The sequence below is a fragment of the Haemaphysalis longicornis genome, unplaced genomic scaffold (assembly GCF_048455015.1).
Source record: "Haemaphysalis longicornis isolate Haplotype H1 unplaced genomic scaffold, Haemaphysalis longicornis Haplotype H1 scaffold_9, whole genome shotgun sequence".
In the NCBI taxonomy this organism is placed as follows: domain Eukaryota; kingdom Metazoa; phylum Arthropoda; class Arachnida; order Ixodida; family Ixodidae; genus Haemaphysalis; species Haemaphysalis longicornis.
In genome coordinates this window covers 45888818-45908527 of record NW_027526460.1, presented here as the reverse complement: position 1 = coordinate 45908527, position 19710 = coordinate 45888818, and the positions used below count along the sequence as shown (strand labels likewise).

Here is a 19710-nt window from a genome sequence, read left to right as displayed (position 1 = left end):
AGCGTGCGCTGCATACTTGGACGAGGGACATGGACAATGACAAAAAAAAAACCATACGATGGTGCATCGTATAGTTTGTCTTTTTTTCACTGTCCTTGTCCCTAGTCTGAGTATGCAGCGCACGCTAATATTGAATTCTAGCATATGTCTAACCCCCTCCCCCCAGTTTTCATTCCGGTGAAGCGGCTGTACTATTATAGGCGCCGCTGCGGCGTTTCTTTTCGCCACCGCCGATCCCTCTTTCGCAACTGTTATTTGCCGGTGTCTTTCACGTTGAAGCACGCGCACATAATCAGTTGCCAGTTTTTGCCTGCACGTGCGGGGAGTTGAGGTAGGAAGGGGGCGTGCACGGGGAGATATAGGTTTCATGCCCTCACTGATGACATGTCCGGTGTGCTGGCGGGAGGATTAGACGTGGACGACCAACAGACGAATGCGACCTGTCTGGTGTCTTCACTGGCATAGCGGATTGGGTTGTGTGCTACACAAACAGTAAGACGCCTAGTACGCGGAAGGAAAGCAGACAGCAGCACGTTTTTTCGCTAGAATAAATCTCGAGTCCTTGCAAGTTTCATTAAGCTAAATGGCTGGGAAGTATGCTCAATCGCAAATTAAAAACGAACGTGGTTTGTTTCGCGCACTCCATCCACTTCGTCCAGCTTCGCAGGTCATCCTCCTTCACAGAATGAAAGGGCACTAATTTGTCTGCTTATTCCAACAGTTTTTCATGAGGACGGCTGTAATAGAAGTCATTTATGTCGATGAAAAATGCTGTGAGTACAAGCTCATAAAATGCGGCTACCTATTCGCATCCCCTGATCAGGAACGGGTCATCCACGTTAAACGCTACTGGCTTGACTTGAAGAAAGCGTGCCCTGCTCGAGTATGTATACGACCAGAACAGGCCCGTCCGTGTGGTTAGCCGAAAGAACGTTTGCAAGCTGCAACATTTAACCTTTTCAACCCTTTAAGCCAGGCTATGAAACTTTATTCATTTCAAAGCTTCTTAGTTGCCGATTTCACATTGGAAAAGAACTCATCGTTTCGGCACGTTATCACACTATTTACACATTCCAAAGCTTTCCTTTCAAAAATATGACTGCCGGTAGGAAAAAATTGGCCGCGTATCTGCTCCTTTCGTTGCAAATGTCGACGAAAGACGAGAGTCGACTGGCACCCCTGCCATGTAAACGCCTCCCTTCTCTTTCCCGCTCACCTCTCATGCTCTTCCTCTCCCGTCTCGTTCCTTCCAAGACAACACACTTGAGGTTTGCTCAAGTCAATTTAAATTTACCGCGTTACACTGCTCCAACTCGGGTGCCTCGATGCCCGCGCTGCCGAATAGCGGAGACGCGCGTGATTCAAGACACCCTTCTACAACGTTTATAAAACCACGTTGCTCTGCTCCATGTGCATTCCAAGCGGAACGTGGAACCTATCTAGTGGAACCTTTCGTTACTGTTGCCGTTTGATTTCATAAAATTTCGCCAGAAGCTATAGTGGCGCGGGCAACAGCAGGCGACGATTTTCTGCAGCTGATGTAGTATTTCATTTGACACCGCAAAAACCAAGCATTAATTATTTTTTTAAATAAAAGAATACTGCAAATATCACTTACGTATTGATTTTCTGCCTCACATTTGCATAATGTTTCGTTATTGTTCAATGATGTTCGCAAGTATGAAGATTGCCACCGCAATTAGACGTTTAGATTTCTGTGTGGGTATATAAGACTACTGGGCAGATTCAGTTTCACTTTGGCCGGGTGGCTGATTCGAGTCACAGACAGACAGACCAAAATTTCTGCGTTTTAGTAGCCCAAGAAAGACTATCGTCTTCAATAAAATCATCCTTCTTATCATATGGCAAGAGACATAGGTTGGTCTCTTTCAGAAAGCTGTAGACACGCATAACACACGTCATCGCAACAGCGTTCATACAAGTGGTAACAATTGCCTTCCGGAATATGTGGACGACCATGTGAAGCATGTTACATCTAAAGCCTACAACAAGCTTTTCTTTTTGAAGCGTACTTTGAAAGAAGCCACGTATGAAACAAAGCTTCTCGCGTATACTACTTTCATACGCCCAGTTCTGGAATACGCTAGTGCTGCCTGGTTCCCGGCCTCAAAGGCGAGCATTGCTTTATTGGAAAGCGTTCAACGTAAGGCTGTGCGCTTTATCTTTAACCGGTACAGGCGTAGTGACTCTCCAACTGAAATGTTAGAGCAAGCGGGCCTTAATGAACTGGAAAAGCGTGCCAAAGTGAACCGCTTGAAGCTTTTGTATTTACTCTTTCACAATTCGTTAAAGATAAACTCCGATACCTACATTCGAACCAATAAAACCCGTCCTACGCGTTACAAACATTCACACACACTCGAAGAATACGATTGCAATAATGACACGTTCTACTATTCTTTCTTTCCCCGCGCCATCAGAGAGTGGAATTTATTAGATCGCTCCATCACTCAACAAACAAAAGTAGACAAGTTCACTTCTCTAGCAGAAATGGCTATCCTCTCTCGATAACAGGTCTTCCATGCTACGTGCGCCAATGTGTGTGATTTCGATACTTTTTGAGCAAGTGCTATCTTTTTTCGGCGTTTACCTTTATTGCTTTTATTATTGTATAATTTCTGCGTTGGTTTCGATACCTTATGAGCAAGCGCTATCTTTTCTTTTCTTCGCCGTTTATCTCTGTTACCTCTATTGTATTGAATAATTTCTGTGCTACTGCAAGCTCTGTACTTCGAGTCAATTGTCGATATACTTCTTCGTTAACTATTGTAAAAAAAAAAAAATCTGTTCGACATGTGTTCTTTGACTATGCCCGCTCCTGTAAAAATCCCAGAAGGGATTGACAGTATTAATAAATAAATAAATAAAATGTTAAATAGACTCTAAACCTGGATATGAACGTTGCAAGCTTCAATCAAGGATGACGGCACTTGAACCCTTGAACGTGGTCCAAACCCCAACGAGAGCTCCCAAGGCAGAAAGTCCCCGTTGTGTCTCAGTAGGTGTAGATGTACTAGAACTCAAGAGGACAGTCCAAAGCGGCGTGCTTGTTAGCGAAATATTGGCGCCACACGGCGATCCGCAATGCGCTCGGTGGGACAGAGGCTAGCCGATACCATATGGGCCTGCCAAGACAATAATGAAATACCTAAGGGAAGACCTAAAGAAATACGGTTGAGCGGTGGAGAGAAATGCTGACTGAGCGAAGACCCGACCACTCAGCAGGAACTGATAGAAAGGGCAAGAGAGGCTGCAAGATCCAACGGCCTCCAAGAGTAAGGGGAGTGAAGACAGTGCGTCGTCGACGTCGCGTCCACCCCTTTTTCTTTCGCAACTTTCCCAGTTCTCCATGACCGATGTGATCAGCGGTAGGATCAGTACAATGGCGGCTGCTGTCTGGAGTAAATGTATGACGGGGCCTAGTTACCTTGTTCCTGAAAAGCAATATATCCGTGCTTTCCTGCACGCTTCCGCGGTTGACTACTCGTGCACGCGCTTCGGAATAACTCCCTCCGAAAGCCAATCCGTGGCATTTTTTGCACCCATGACGGAACCCGCCCACCCTCAGGAAGCCGGCTGGCAAGCGAAATGCACATGGCGTGACCTGCCTTTGTCACGCCATGTGTTTTAAAGACGAGAGTCTTAAAAGGCGAGAGTCTTTCTTTGGTTACTTAAACCCAGAAATATTGGTCTGTCTGTCTGTCTGTCTGTCTGTCTGTCTGTCTGTCTGTCTGTCTGTCTGTCTGTCTGTCTGTCTGTCTGTCTGTCTGTGACTCGATTCAGCCACCCCGCCAAAGTGAAACAGAAGCTGCGCAATAGTGTATATATACCGACACCCAAATATAAACGTCTAAGTCCTGTGACAATATTGTGTCAGCATTGTCAGCATTGTGGAACAAGAACAAAACATTACGCAAATACAGGGCTGAAATTAGTGCATAAGTGATATTTGCTGTATTCCTTTATTAAAAATTTTAGGGGTGCTTGGTTTTTTCGATAGCAAATGAAATACTACATCAACTGCAGAAAACTGTCGCCTGCTGTTGCCCGCGCTCCGGGCAGCATTAAGAAATCATACGGCAACAGGAACGAAAGGTTCCACTTGATAGGTTCCACGTTCCGCTTGGAGCGCTCGTGAAGTAGGGTGCCTCGATTCAGGCGCGTCTCGGCCGCACGGCAGCGCTGTTATCGAGGCACCCGGCTTGGAGCAGTGGATCGCGGCAAATTTAAATTGACTTGAGCAAACCTCTAGCGTGTTATCTCAGGAGGAACGAGACGGGAGAAGAACAGCATAAGAGGTGAGCGGGAAAGAGAAGTGAAGCATTTACTTGGCAGGGGCGCCAGTCGACTATCGTCTTTCGTCGACATTTGCAACGAAAGGAGCAGATACGCGGCCATTTTATATTTGGCTAACCTGCATTGCCGCTCGTAACGACATCTCGAGTTAGATTCCACGGAATGCAAGCTGTTGTTTGTTTTGCTACATAGAGACAAGAAAAAACCTCCGTTCGAGTTACGACCGCAGAGTAAAGAACCTCGGACAGCCTTAATTGAATCTGTAGCCATGCATTATAGTTCGCGCGTCATGTGCCAGTTGTCTAGTGGGCACATAAAAGCGAAATCTAGCCCAACCAGCTTTGATATGGCATTATGGCAGACGGTATAAGACAAGCTGGGCGGGCTTCGGTTAGCTCTAACACGAAAGCTGGCACAGCGCTTAACTGCCAGAGCTGGACTGGCATGCGACATAAGGAGGTGACTGCACTGCTCGCTTCGATCTTTGCTGCCCCACGCGGAGCTGCTTCATGCGGTGCCGCCGCCTGCCAGGAAAAGCTGCTTATCCCCCTCGAGGTGCCGGAACTCTTCCGGGCTCTTATCGGGAGAAGCCAGGGTAACGTCAACAAACAGAACATCCTTCCCTTTCACCGTACTTTCATCTCTCTGCCACCAGCAGCCGAACGGCTGTGTTTCTCGAAGTGCGAATTTCTATGAAGCCGCTCGCGTTTGATGCTCACTTAGATTCAAGATGGCTTATTTTTTGTTCTTTGGAGCAATTTACGGACAATGCGCGACTTCGAAGCGCATTTTGGATAGAGTTTCTGTGTGGAATGAGTAGCTATGGGGATATTTCTGCAATACGTGGAGCTGCGAAAGTACCCGCCAAAACGTTTCCCCTAATTTGACCCCTGTGATGAGGGAGGGCGTACGCGTTGTGCTGTCATCTGCCGGCAACAATTTGAACTATCAGCAGCTGAATAACACTCCCGCCAAATGTTCAAACACCATAAATCTGGCGACGCCACATGTTGAAGAACTCTTGGTATAAAGAGGGAAGATAATTTGGTGCAACCAGGTCGAGCTGCCCGAACACAGGACAATGCTCTCTGCGAGCATACGGAGTGTTCCATAGGTGGGTGCCGGCAGCACATTACGCTACACTGCTACGAGAGCACTCGTAAGGAAGCAAGGTTGCATGTTACGTGGACGATATCCTCGTTTTTCTTGACGGTAATGGCGATGTCAACACAACAGTGTCAACAAGGCTACAAGTGTTTTCAGCATGTTTAAAGCCTCTTGTCATCCCACATGAGATTCCTGAATACAAAAACCCCAGTTTCTTTGATCTCCACCTTAATTTTTCTTCCACACACGTCTCCTTAGAATGCGAGCCTCGAGCAATGAAGCCCCTGCTGTATCACTCTTTGGGCCACCAGAAACTTGTGAAACGTGTCATCGCCAACCTGTGACTGAAAAACGTTCTAAGCAAGTCTTGCCTACACATATGCGAGCATAGTCTTCGGGCGCGAATAGACTGTTTATTCAAGCCCGGGTATCCGCGGCAACTTACTTCTGTGTCGAACAAGCACCTGGGCGGCGTGAAGCGTTCGTTGAGAAATGAGCGCAAAGGAGAAACCCACAGGACAAATCACCGCTGTTTCATACGTATGCACCACTTGCCTTACAGACTTAATCAGAACGGTGAGTGCACCAACGTGAAAATGGCATTTTCCGCTCCCAAAAGCTCTCAAACCTTTGCGAAACAACTTGCCCTGTGCAAAACCGGAAAAAGAGCAGCAGCATCAACCACAAGAACAAGTTCGTTGCGTGCGCCGAACATGTGGTGTGCGTTATCCCTGCGGTCAAAAACACTTAGAACAGACATCGCGATACTTAAAGCGGAGAGTTGGGCGAGTTGGTTACTGACTAATTAACTTATACTTCTAGCGAACTTTAACAGAGGACGAAGAAGGAAAAGACGAAACACTAGCGTGTGTTTCGCCTTTTCCTTCTTCGTCCTGGGTTAAATTTCGCTAGAAGTTGTGGGATATATGAGGGGTTCCTCGGGGGCCTTGCCAGCTCTCTGGGGTAGGCCCCCACGCTAGCTCCCGGCGTGTCAACCACGCGGGCTCCCATGGCTACGGCAGCCCAGCGAGGTTCGCCGATACGAGAACACAGTAGACAGTAGTGCCGAAGCACAGCCGTTTATTTGGGGAATCCCAAAGCATGCGATCACAAGGCTCGACGGCGTTCACAAATCACGCCGTCCGGGTCGTGACCGCGAACGGGAGGCAGGCACTCACGGCGCGCGACAAACAAAGCTCCCACCTGAGACACAAGTATCCATCACCGCCGCGTTCCGCCGATCTCGCCCCGACCGGGTCTCCGACGAGACTCCCCTTCTCCCGTGCGCGCACGCTCGCGCCGCCCGCGCCCGCGCGCCTATCCCCGCACACATCGGTGGCGCCATCTCTCGGGGGACGCCGACGAACCAGCGGAGCGCCGGACCGGTTCCAGCGCACAAGCGTCTCTCCCGAAGCGCGCGCTGGATCGGGATCGCAGGTCGCGGTTATCCACGATTTCCACACTCCTCCCCCCTAAAACTGGACGCCACTTGAGCTCGAGTGACGCCACGGTGCACCACACTCGTCACGTCTCAAGTCAGCAAAACAGCCACCGAACACCACTCCACACCAAAGTTCGCCACACGATGCCGCCGTCGCGATGCTCGCCTCACAAACCCGCAAACACATTGCAATGGTTCCAAGTCTCTCGCGGTTGGGCAGCACAGCAGGTTGGCAGGCCCGGGGGTAGCTGCAGCCGCAGCCGACGAACGCCGGGGTCGCGCCATGATGCGACCCCCACTCCCAGCTCGAGGCGGCAACAGGAACGGCCGCACCCACTGCGGCTGCCCGAAGGCTCGCGCCGCTCGCGTAGGCGCCAGATACCGCCGCCTCCTGGGTTCCGTGGCCGCTTCGGCCGCAGGTCCTCCCGAACGGTTGGCTGCCGCCCGGCAGGCCGGAGCAGCAACTGGAGTAGCAGCTCCACGAACCGCGCTCGGCCCCGCCGGTGGTTCAGCAGGCCATACTTGCTGTCCGTGGCAGTGGTGACTGGCGTGGCTCCCGGTGGTATCCGTATGCTGCAGGTCTCGCTCTCACCGTCCAGTTTAAACGATTCCCGAACTTGAAGTGGGGAGCAGCGGGACTCCGCAATCTCCTGTGACTGGCCGGAAACCTTATCGAGGATCTCGCCAAATAGGGTAACAAAGATGCCCGAGGGGACTCCCCCTTGCACGTTCGCTTGCTCGCGGAATCACGAGTCCGGCAACTGTGCTCCAGCCGCCACCCCCGCCTGGAGGCAGCTCGCCTGACTATTACGGGTTGTCGGCATCGAAACGCCCGTCCGAGCTATTTCGGCCTGGTGCGTTGGTCGGCAAAGCAGCGTCAGCATCAAGCAGGCGGGCTCCTGCAACTCACTCGCAGCAATACAAGCTGCCGTAGAGCCAGCGCCAACCGCAATACCAGCGGCTTACGGGCGCAAATCACCGGTATAGGTCGCCTGAGAGTCCGTCTCTTACTAAGACTGGCGATCTCTCGCGACCAACGAGCCCGCTGCCGAGCCGCGCGAAGCTCTTACTGCCTAAACGCAATCTCGAGCGGAGTCTTCACGGCATCGACAGGCACGCACTCCGGAAGCGCGGAGACAACGGTCCCATTGCTCCCGCTTCCCCCCGCAGCGAGAGGAGACTGATTCTTCAGCGATCCCCCTCGCTCTTTGTCAGGCGTCAAATCGGCAAACACTCCGCCTCGGACTCGAAGCGCAGTAGCGGCGGGCTCATCGTGCGGCTTGCGAACTCCCAAACACCGCACCCTCGCTCGGTAGTGTCCGCCGCGCCTGGGGGAAACTTCAACCGGCGCCGCCGGCGCGACTGCGCGGGGACGGCGCTACGAGGAAGGCGACCCGCCGCCATGTTGGAACAAGGCCTACGCACCTCCCGTCTCGCAAGCGGGCCGCGACTGCGGTGCTCGGAGGTATCCTACTGAATCACCGCCTGGTGCGTGTAGGAAGGTTTACGCATTTGCCGTCACGGCTGTATCGGGCATCACAACTGTCTGCCTGCAACCGACTGGCGCGAGGCGTTTCGTCCGAAGTCTTCCGGACAAAGGGTAGCGGGCTACGACTGCAGCAACGCATTTCTCGGAGAGCTAGCAACCTCGAATTCGTCCGAATACGAGACCCACGTTCGGGCGCCATGTGGGATATATGAGGGGTTCCTCGGGGCGACTTAGCCAGTCCTGGCGTAAGCCACCACGCTAGCTCCCGGCGTGTCAACCACGCGGGCTCCCATGGCTACGGCAGCCCAGCGAGGTTCGCCGATACGAGAACACAGTAGACAGTAGTGCCGAAGCACAGCCGTTTATTTGGGGAATCCCAAAGCATGCGAGCACAAGGCTCGACGGCGTTCACGAATCACGCCGTCCGGGTCGTGACCGCGAACGGGAGGTGGGCACTCACGGCGCGCGACAAACAAAGCTCCCACCTGAGACACAAGTATCCATCACCGCCGCGTTCCGCCGATCTCGCCCCGACCGGGTCTCCGACGAGACTCTCCCGACTCCCGTGCGCGCACGTTCGCGCCGCCCGCGCCCGCGCGCCTATCCCCGCACACATCGGTGGCGCCATCTCTCGGGGGACGCCGACGAACCAGCGGAGCGCCGGACCGGTTTCAGCGCACAAGCGTCTCTCCCGAAGCGCGCGCTGGCTCGGTATCGCAGGTCGCGGTTCTCCACGATTCCCACAAAGTATGAGTTCATTATTCGCGGTACTTGAACGTGCGCTTGCGTGAGCATGAACGGGACGGGAAGAGGGGGCACACTGGGAAGCTCAGCGCACGTTTCCGAGAATGAAAATGCCCTACTGACTTTAACAAGATCATGGTGAAAACCTGCTCGCAAGAGAAATTACTAAGGCATTTGAAATGGCTCGCCTTGGTGGCGCTTGCATACGTATGCTGTCTTTAGGTTTATCGCCGAAAAAAAATTGGATATCTTGCCGCTGAGTAACTCCAAATGACCGCACCTTGCTTCCTCTGTCTTTAATTTCCTTTTTTTTTTTTTGTAACTCGCAAGTTCTGGCTGTTGCCTATTGCTATCTGTTCGGAAGGGCACGAACTGTGTCGCAAAATATTGTGATGTGATCACACGAAAGATGCGCTGTAGCGTCTAATTTTTTTTTTCTGATGTGCGCACGGTTAGTGTATATATTTAAGGGCATTTACCAATAAATTTTAGTTGAAACTAGCGCTTTTTCATGTTGTCCTTCTTCGTCCTTGGTCCAATTTTTGGCGCTGTACACGTCTATGATGCAATACCGACTTGCCCAGGAGTCCGCCTTAATCAGTCATAGAAGGCATCATTAACGCGTAAACGGGTGGTGGCTAATATCGCGGCAATAAATTTCCATTCTAACACAAGATTTAAGGCGTGTCTGCCTTTTGTACTAATACTGCTTCTTCGGTTCCTTTTTTTTTTTTTTTTGAACGGAAAGCAGAGGGGGTGTACTGCACTGTGTTCACCCCGTGTGCAAGACACATGGAAACGGACGACAAGGAGTCGGCTTGAGATCGTATTCGCCGGCCCTTGAGGAGCAGCCTGTCGGCGAGTGCGAATCGAAAGGAAGATAGGCTCCGAGCGGCCAAAGAAACGAGCCCGCCAGAGAGGGGCAATGGTAGAGGTGGGACGGACCGGGCAGCGTAAGCAGAAGCGTTAGCGAGTGCAGATCCACGAGCAGATAGTTTCAGCGGAATCGTACCGCGCCATTAATCTGCCGGCAGCGAAACCCAATTATAATGGTAATTACGCGGGCGTGTTGGTCCTGGCGTGGAGTGACCCCAGACAGGCGTGGGGCGCAGTGGCCGCAGCCAACACCGTGAGTGTCGGCAATGGGCGCAAGAAGAAGTGTAGGGCACGCAGAAGAAGACGCTGCCGAAGGGTGCGAAAGCAGACGTGCACCCGGATCGTCGTGCACCCCACCTAACTTCTCCCTCCTCGTCGATGGACCCATTCGCGGACGAATTCTCTGCGCACGCGTGATCCCCAGCAGGCGTTGCAAGCAGTCAACAAGGCCACGTCATGACCTTCCTTCTGGGGTGGCGATGGAGAATGAAACGAAGCAGCCTTCCCGCTTGGCTCGTGTCTTCGGACGAAAGCGTGCATGAACTGGCTCTTTGGACAGGTTGGTTAGACATGAACAAAAGTACAGAAAGCTTAGTGGGGAACAGACAAAAGGAAGACGTGACACACACGCCAGCAATTATTTCCGGCTTTCAATCTTTGTCCTGACGCCTTCTTTCCGCAATACAACCCGTGAAATGTAAGTTACTAGCGACGTTTAGAGGCACGAAAAGGCGGCTTGTAAGTTTGGGCAAGCTTCTTGTGACTGCTACTGAAATGGGCATATGGATGGCCACGCTATCTGTATCCCTTTTCATGTCGCTTGGCTCAACACGACTGCTGCTACCGTGAGTGAGTACAACCTTAGGTGCCCACATTAGTCTTTATATCAATGTAAATGGAAGGAATCAGTGGTAGAAAAGAAAACTACAAAATACCAAATAAAGAAGTTAAAAATAATAAAAATGAACGAACAAAATAAAGAAACGTCAGTCTCATACACCGCCCTAACATGATTACGAAATGTTAAAGAAACCTGAAAACACATACCAAAACACGAAATTAAAGATGGTGAAAAAAATATGATCCCCTCCATTTAACGACGACGATTGTTGAAACGCGAAGCTTTCTTGCGTGAAAAAAATCGAATGGAGAAGTGCCAAAGTCAAAGCTGCTGCAGTCAAAGTACAAGCGATCAAAAAACAGCACACTGCTTGTGTGTCAAAGCCCAAACTCAGACGACAGCAAATGAGTCCCTCAGGAGAACGTTGAGCACCCCAATCGTCGTCGTTAGACACAGGGGATTTGATCTTTGTTTGAAGAGACAATACGCTAAAGGTGTAGTCTGCGGTGTTTGAATAAAAAGGCGGACTTGCAGTTTATTGCTTTGGAGTATTTCACTCAGCCAAATTCCAAATCCAATGACCGCGCAACGAAGCCAAAGGAAATGCTGGGCGACCAGAATTCGATGATGGCGCAGACTGACAAAGCTTCACTGCGCAACCCACAATGTGGAAAAGACTGCTTACAAAAACCAAGCTTGCACCGATTTTCTTAAAGTTGGCTTCACCTATACAATCAAATGCCTACCAGAAAGACACTTTTTCAGGGGCAATACCGGCCATCCGACATCAAAATAGAATCCTGAAAGATATTGCAAAAAGTGTTCTTTATAATGTTACTCGAGATGAATCAATCGATGTCTGTAAATCAGCATGTTTGCTTGGTTTTGACAACGTATTTAAACAATCTGTCATTTCGAAATATTCCTGGAAAAGTGATTACAAGGCTTGTAACACGAAAGATTTACAAGACATGTGTCTACTTCTGTAATACCAAAAATTCAAACACAGTACGGGAGAGCCATTCATTCGATCATGGTATGTCCCAGCATATTTTAATGAGCTTCTAGAGAGAGAGAGAGAGAGAGAGAGAGAGAGAGAGAGAGAGAGAGAGAGAGAGAGAGAGAGAGAGAAACGTTTATTTGAGCTTTCTGAAATGGGAGCGGTTCCCTAGTCCGGGAATCCTTGAGGTGAGAAGAGAGCCTTTGCTCTGGATGCCAGGAGTTGCTGTACATCCAGGTGGCCGCTGGTCACCAGGTTCTCCCACAGCTCATGGGTGGGAAGAGGGGATCGGAGAGGTGGAAGTTTGGGATTGCGTCCACACTGTATTATAATATGAGGTAGAGTTCCGGGTTGTAAACAAAACTGGCATTCAGCTTAGTATTGATTTGGAAATATACGATGCAGGCGAACTGGGCGAGGAAAGGTATTACTTGGTAGTCTGCGGAGCAGCGATTCTTCTTCCTTGGAGAGTGCAGGGTGAGGGGGAGGAAAGTGTTGTCTGTCGGACCGGTAATATTGCGTTATGTCATGATATGTTACAAGCGGAATTGACGATGTGGTCTCCTTGGAAGCCTGGAGAGAGAGGGCGCAGGCTTGCTTATGAGCAAAGTGTTTGCCCGTCAGTGAGGAATGGCCAGGAGTCCAGATGATAGCTACATCAACCCCGCCGTAAAATGAGCTTCTAGATTATCTGCTTTTGATAACCGTAAGGTAAGCTGATAGTTGCCACACTTTCTTTTGTGGCCGGCTGAGCTGAAGTGCTGAGCAAGTTTCATTTTGTTGCATCTTTGTTTTTTTTACTGTGTTTTGTATTTGTATATACGCTAAAACTTCCCCCGGTCTTCTTTTTGTTGTTTTTTTCTCTGATGTTATAACTTTCCGTTGCACACAATCAGTTTGTCAAACAATCGCTGCTGCAGGGCGTCGCCACACATGCCTACTGAAGGCTTAGACTTGCTCGCGACTATGTTGCTCTGCATTTATGAGCTAAATAAATCTTATATTATCTAATCTTACCCTATCTTAATATAAATGCCTTATTACCTTTATTTATTCTTTATCATTTTGTTTCCGCACCCTGATGGTGTGATACACAGTTTTACGAGTCCGGGGATTAGCATGGGACCCGTAAGGTGGCGCTACGCTCACGTGCGATTCTTGTTCTGCTGGATTCTAGCCATAGATAGCTTTTGTTGTAAAAATAAAATAGGTTTAGGGGTTCATGATCCATCACTACCACGCGCTCTAAGTCACAATATGCATGGTACGACGATAATAATTCGTAACATATTGAATAACGAGGTAAGATAGCTTGGCGGAATGAGAAACGTGCCGGGTCTTTTGAACACGTTCAAAAATATAAATGAACCCCGAAAATGTAGCCATATTGTGTAGGTTATTCGCGCCAACGGACAGACGCGAAAGTGAAGCAAGAAATGCCAACAGAACGCAGCCGTAAAGGAGCATGTTCAAGTAATACGCACCAAAAGGCGAACAAATGAAAGCGAACAAAAGACGCAAGCACAATGTCGCAGCTGTAAATAAATTGTTGATAAGTATGGCCAAGCTTTTCAGTTCGGAGCACATAAGCAGGTTTAAGTGACCGTAGTCAGCGAGTGAGTAAAAGGTTTAATGGAGCCGGGTAAAAATAAATGAACAGACATTTCAGTGCACTTCTACTCTGTGAAGAAGAAGACCAGTGAAGCTGTGGTGCGCAATGTTAGTGTCTTCGTAGTGGCTCATTGTCATATAATTTGTTTCCAGATAGTTCCGGTAAAAGAACAGTTACAGCCGTTTTTTTTTTTCAAACCATACTCCCTCCGTAAATGGCTGTGCAGTAACAGCAGACAGTTATCCCATAGCGTTTAGAACTTTCTAACTAACCAACAGGGACAAGTAAATAAAACCATAACGGTATAGTCGTCTTAGCAGCTAATTTTTATATTTTTTTCTTGGTACTTTTGACAGCACCACAGTTAAAGCAGTTTTCTCTAACCATACTCCCTCCGTAGAGGCCCTGAGTTCATGCCTGGGTGCCTCGGGGCTCCACAGCGTACTCCGCTACAGCATGGTGTAACCGCCCAGGTTGCAGTGGAGTGCTGCTTCTGGTGTAGGTTTCCTGTGTGTGTATGTGTGTGTGCGTGCGTGCGTGTGTGTGTGTGCAGGTGTCTTTTCTGCGGCACCATTGTGTCCTGTACCTTGATGTTTATTTATACGTCTAGTGTTTATATGTATTTGTCCTTTGCTCCATTTTTTTAACTCCTCGTTTTCTTTATTTCGCCTATACGTTGTATATATGTTCCTTCTTAATCTTGCCTATGTTTTACATATGATTTATGTAAGCCCTCTACCCTATCCCCCTGATCCTATCTACTCTTTTCTCCCTATCCCACCTCCCCTACACCAGCAGGCTTTCCGGTGTCCGCCCCTAGGCGAGACAATTTACGCCTGCTGGTGGATCTCCCTTTCTTTCTATAGTACCATAAATACATACATACATACATACATACATACATACATACATACATACATACATACATACATACATACATACATACATACATACATACATACATACATACATACATACATACATACATACATACATACATACATACATACATACATACATACATACATACATACATACATACATACATACATACATACATACATACATACATACATACATACATACATACATACATACATACATACATACATACATACATACATACATACATACATACATACATACATACATACATACATACATACATACATACATACATACATACATACATACATACATACATACATACATACATACATACATACATACATACATACATACATACATACATACATACATACATACATACATACATACATACATACATACATACATACATACATACATACATACATACATACATACATACATACATACATACATACATACATACATACATACATACATACATACATACATACATACATACATACATACATACATACATACATACATACATACATACATACATACATACATACATACATACATACATACATACATACATACATACATACATACATACATACATACATACATACATACATACATGGCCATGCTTCACTGTGCAGCAGACAATGCGGAAAAGCCAGCTCAGAAGGCCCAAGCTCTCACTGATCCCATTACAGTCCGTTTCACCTCTAAACACAAATGTATTTCTGGGAAGACACACTTCCAGGGGCATGAAAAGCTGTCGTATCACAATGCAAAAGCCCTAGGACCCTTCTTTTAGGTTTTAGGAAATTTATCCCATACGATGAAGTTGAGGTGCAGTTTTACCACAGTCCTTCATAGCATTGAGTGACTGTTTTAGGAGCCCGGGGATTTGAGTGGACGACGGAAGGGGGCGCTACGCCATATACAGCTTCGCTGCAAAATGCTCACGATGCATACAAGTGGCGTGAAGATTTTTGCGCATTCGCGTTCTCCCAACTTTTGTACATTTTTTTTTCTTTTGTGTTTGCTTTGCGACATCAAAATAGCGTGCTTTTTGTACAGTCACAGAGACCTACGCTTGTTGATCCTGTGGGACGAGATTAGCAATCACTAAAAGTCATGCCCCAGATTCTGACGGCCAATTCCGTATCGTTCTTCAGCGTTAACCTCTTACTGGATGGAACACAGCACATGAGTCCTCACAGTACACTTTAAAGGGACTCTACAACACTTCCGATAAACGCTTTCGCTCTTTCCTTCGCGTCAGGAGGCATTGTGAAAGCTATAGTGATCGCCAAAATGGAGCGGCACTGCGCTATTGGCGAGTCGCAGGAGATCTACCTTCCATTTCTGCTTTGCTTTTGTAGCTTTTTTTTAAGTGGCTCTGGGATGCGTTTATTACTGCAACTGAAAGAAAGCCTGCCAATATACAGGGTGATCAAAATTAAATCGACAGATTTTTTTTTAATTAGGCGCTTACATTTACGCCAAGACCACCTCTACAGGAAGGTTATGCGCCCAGCTAGGGGCACACATAATTAGGTCGTAATTGTTGATGTCGGTGGCTTAATTAACTAAAATTGAATAATTACCTTTCTAGTGGCTGCAGTAAGCAGGCATGTTTGTATTGAAAAGCTAGACGCAATCGTGGTTCTACGCAGTGTCTTTTGACAGAATCCTTCTAGCGCATCTGTATTCCGAGATATAGAACTGCGTAGTTTAGTTGCCGTTTGCGTGATTACGCATTCTAGACATCGAAGACAGGCCCAAAGATACTCCCTTATGTTCTGTGCTTCGATATCAGCATCAAGTACATCAGACTGCGATAATGCCAGCCAAGACTGAAGAAGTGCCAGCTATCACTTTTGCCTATGCCTCCACGCCGTTGTTAAACTAAACACCGTACACAGCATGCGCGTCACAAAAGGGAAAAGCTTTGGGCCGGTCTTCACTGTCTATCATGCGTAATCAGGCGAACGGCAATTAAACTTCGCAGTTCTATATCTCGGAATACAGATGCGCTGGAAGAATTCTGCCAAATAAAACTACGTAGAAAGACGATTGCGCCTAGCTTTTCAATACAAACATTCCTGCTTACTGCAACCACTAAAAAGTTAATTAAGCGAGCGACATCAATCATTACCACCTAATTATGTGTCCCCCTTGACGCATAACCTAGCTGTTGAGGTGGTCTTCACGTAAACCTAAGCGCACAATTTAAAAAAAACCTGTCGACTTAATTTGGATCCCCCTGTATACCGCTGCACCGCTGTAGGCCTGATGATGTAATTCGAGCGTTCAAAGAACGCCAAGGCCAAGAAAAAGCAAATTTTCTTGAGCAAGTTTCTAAATTATCTGATTGGCATAAAGCAGTAATTTTTGGCTGAGGTATACTTTGCGACCTCCTCTTCGAAGTGCTGGATATGTTTGTTGACTATGAAAGCATTTATGATTAAAAAACGATAAAAAGTGTTGGTGGGACCCTTTAAGGCAGTCCCGTGATTTAGATACTACTTAACGCACATGCAGCCAACAATAACATTTCAGAGAATCACGGCGTGGAGGCTGCGATTTGGCTCGAACGTTCGGTCCGCGTTGTGGCATCACGCAATGCAGTAAGAGGATCCGGATTGCATACTGCCAAAGCGCAGATCCAGTTTTAGAGCGAAAGCACTAGTTAACTATGTTGGTCGAGAATCCTCGCCCATGGCACACAAAATATCGACGCCGTATGTTACAAGAAAATTTACCAAACCCTCCTCTATCGGGAACAGGGGTGCACGCTAACCTTGTACAGTTAGGACACATTAAAGAGACATGGTGGTTTGAGCGAAGAGCCTGTCCAACCGCTGGATCGGCCCGGCGTTGACCTTGTCCATCGGCGACCGTCGCTACGCATCCGTATTGGCTTGCCGTCGTCGTTTGGCTTCTGCTCGCCGAACCCCTTCAGCGGCCCGCCGTTGTCATTTCACCTGGATTAGGGGCGAAGCCCCTTTGGGGCTTGGGCTGTCGGCGTCTAATGTCGTCGTCGTAATCATCGTCTCATGTAGTCACGGTTCTAAAACACCTGGAAACTCGTTTACGCCTCGCGCTGAAGCGCTTCGTAACGCGTACTAAAAAAACACCGGGACACTCGTGTTCGCCTCGCGCTAGAAACCTTCGTGCTTCAAAGACAAGAGACTTTTACAGCAAAGCTGTATCCCTCTACCCCCCAGCAGTTTCACCTCCGTTGGCAAAAACGCCAAGGCGCCAAGAATACAGTACTGCATGCGTCGCCCTTCCCCAGGTTTCAAGTTAGTGGAGATGGCCCGGGATTTTTTTTTCTAATAGCCGAAACTCGAGATTAGCTCGCCTAGTACGCTCACGTTCACGGGCCCGCTCCCGTTAAGGCCCAACCACATGCACGCGTAAAATCGACGTACTCGCGCAACGACGTACGCCTGCGGCGGCATACGCCGCTGCCTTTACGCCGGCCGACGACGTCGGAGAGGGCGAGTAACCACATATCGCCGCAACGCGCGCGTAAACCAATGCGCCGCGCAGTGTGGCTCGACTACTTCGGACTCAGCTTTGTGGCGACCAGTTCAACTACATTTTAACTCAAATAAAGCAAATAATGCCTATTCTCACAAATATACGTATATTTAATACAGAAACAACTAAAACAGTTCTCGGGACGTTAAAAAACGTTAAGGATTAGTATGCATACTTGGCAGGCACAAAACCAACGAATCCCTTCCGCTACATTTGGCGTAAAACTGCCTTGCTCCCATAGTTGCTCGTTGCTTCGCGTGTTTTGTCCGGTTGTTTGGTCACCGTATTTTACAAATTACTTCGTTTTATCGCATAATAAATAGTGAAGTTAGCTTATTTATCAATTCACTGTCTTGTTATGCGACCTGACTGCCGATAACATCACCGCCAGAGGTGTACGTCAACACCGTACGCTTGAAAGTTTACGTCGATATCTGGCGGGTTCTGACTTGGGCGTAAAAGGCGCGTACCAATGCATTCGGCGTACGCCGGAGTACGCCGGCTCCTTACGCGCGTACGCCGGTTTACGTCGTTGCGCGAGTACGCCGGTTTTACGCGTGCATGTGGTTGGGCCTTTATAGTTCCTGCAGGACTTCCCACTCTTCGGCGGAGCGGAGCAAGCCCAACCTACCCATGGCGCAGCCGGCCTTGTACTGGCTGTGCCATGCGCACAGCCAGTAACGAAGCGAGCTAACTGCCCTTTCCTTTCTCCGGAGGGAGAAAGCTCCTGTGAGTATGTCGTGACTCGGCGCGCCCCTTGTGGGAGCAGCCGCCAGCTGCGGGAGAGGAGGAAGAGGGAGTGGCATGAGGAGGAGGAGCGTTTAGTCGAACATTGCCAACACCGACGGCGACACGAGTTAGTTAATTCAAGGTTCGCTTCAAAATACATTACCCACGGACGGCACACAAACGATGGCAGGCTGCGGAAAGGCTCAGTATTGCCGTCGTTCTTAAGGGTTCCTGCAGTGACGTTTTAAGCCGTGTCCTCCCCGTCCAGGCACGGTCACATCACCGGCGGTCACGCCTTTATGCGTGCACGGGAAGGGGACGTGTACGCGCGATCCTACTTTGCACGCTCAGCGGCGTTCAAGGGCCTATGCACCGCTGCTGAGTGAAACGCAGAGGGTGCGACCTGCCGCATAGCGCAATATCACACGAGCATACTAACTACCCAATAACGATTAGGCGAGCAGAAAAGTTTGTTAGCACTAAATTCCATCTTTGCTTGGCCATGCGAATGTGTTGTGCGCTGACTAACAGTAACCGAAAGAAGAAAAAAGCACGGGAGATAGAATATTATAATAATGCGAGGATACGTGCGCGTTCTACAACTGGACACTTATGCTTCCGCAATCCCTATATCATAAGGCGTGCTCAGGCGTATTCGTATTTTTAAGTCAAAATAAACGCACGTTCATGTAATTCACGAATTTTTTTTTTGCTGGCGGCATGCATTCGACACTCGAGTGCACTGTGATGAAGATGAACCACGGGATTGCTTTAGAGTGTAGATAATCTCCATTCACCCCTATTCCCTCACAGACACCAGCGTAAGCATAAAATATCACACATTGAGGAGCCTGGCCATGCTCGTGACCGCAGTGACCCGAACGGTCGCAATCGCTTTTCTTCTCAAAGTCTCGTTCACTCAAGCTCAGCTCAACGTCAAGACGTGGAAAGCCACCCAGAGCGGTGTGACCGCAACGAGCCAGTTCTCCGATTGCAGCTTGGGCGTACGCATCCGTCAGCAATCGCAAGGAACGCGTCACGCCTAGCCCTCAATTAGTCGCTCGGAGGCCGTGCTTTGCGTGCCAATACGAGGAGAGTGTAAATAATAGGTCGCCGCCGCACT

General features: G+C 48.7%; 1 protein-coding gene across 2 annotated transcripts in view; it reads right to left on the bottom strand.

Annotated features, from left to right (window-relative positions):
- The window catches only part of LOC144153646 (monocarboxylate transporter 10-like), a 307668-nt gene that overhangs the window by 173175 nt on the left and 114783 nt on the right, over positions 1–19710 (bottom strand). The gene's annotated exons all lie outside the window — the stretch shown is intronic.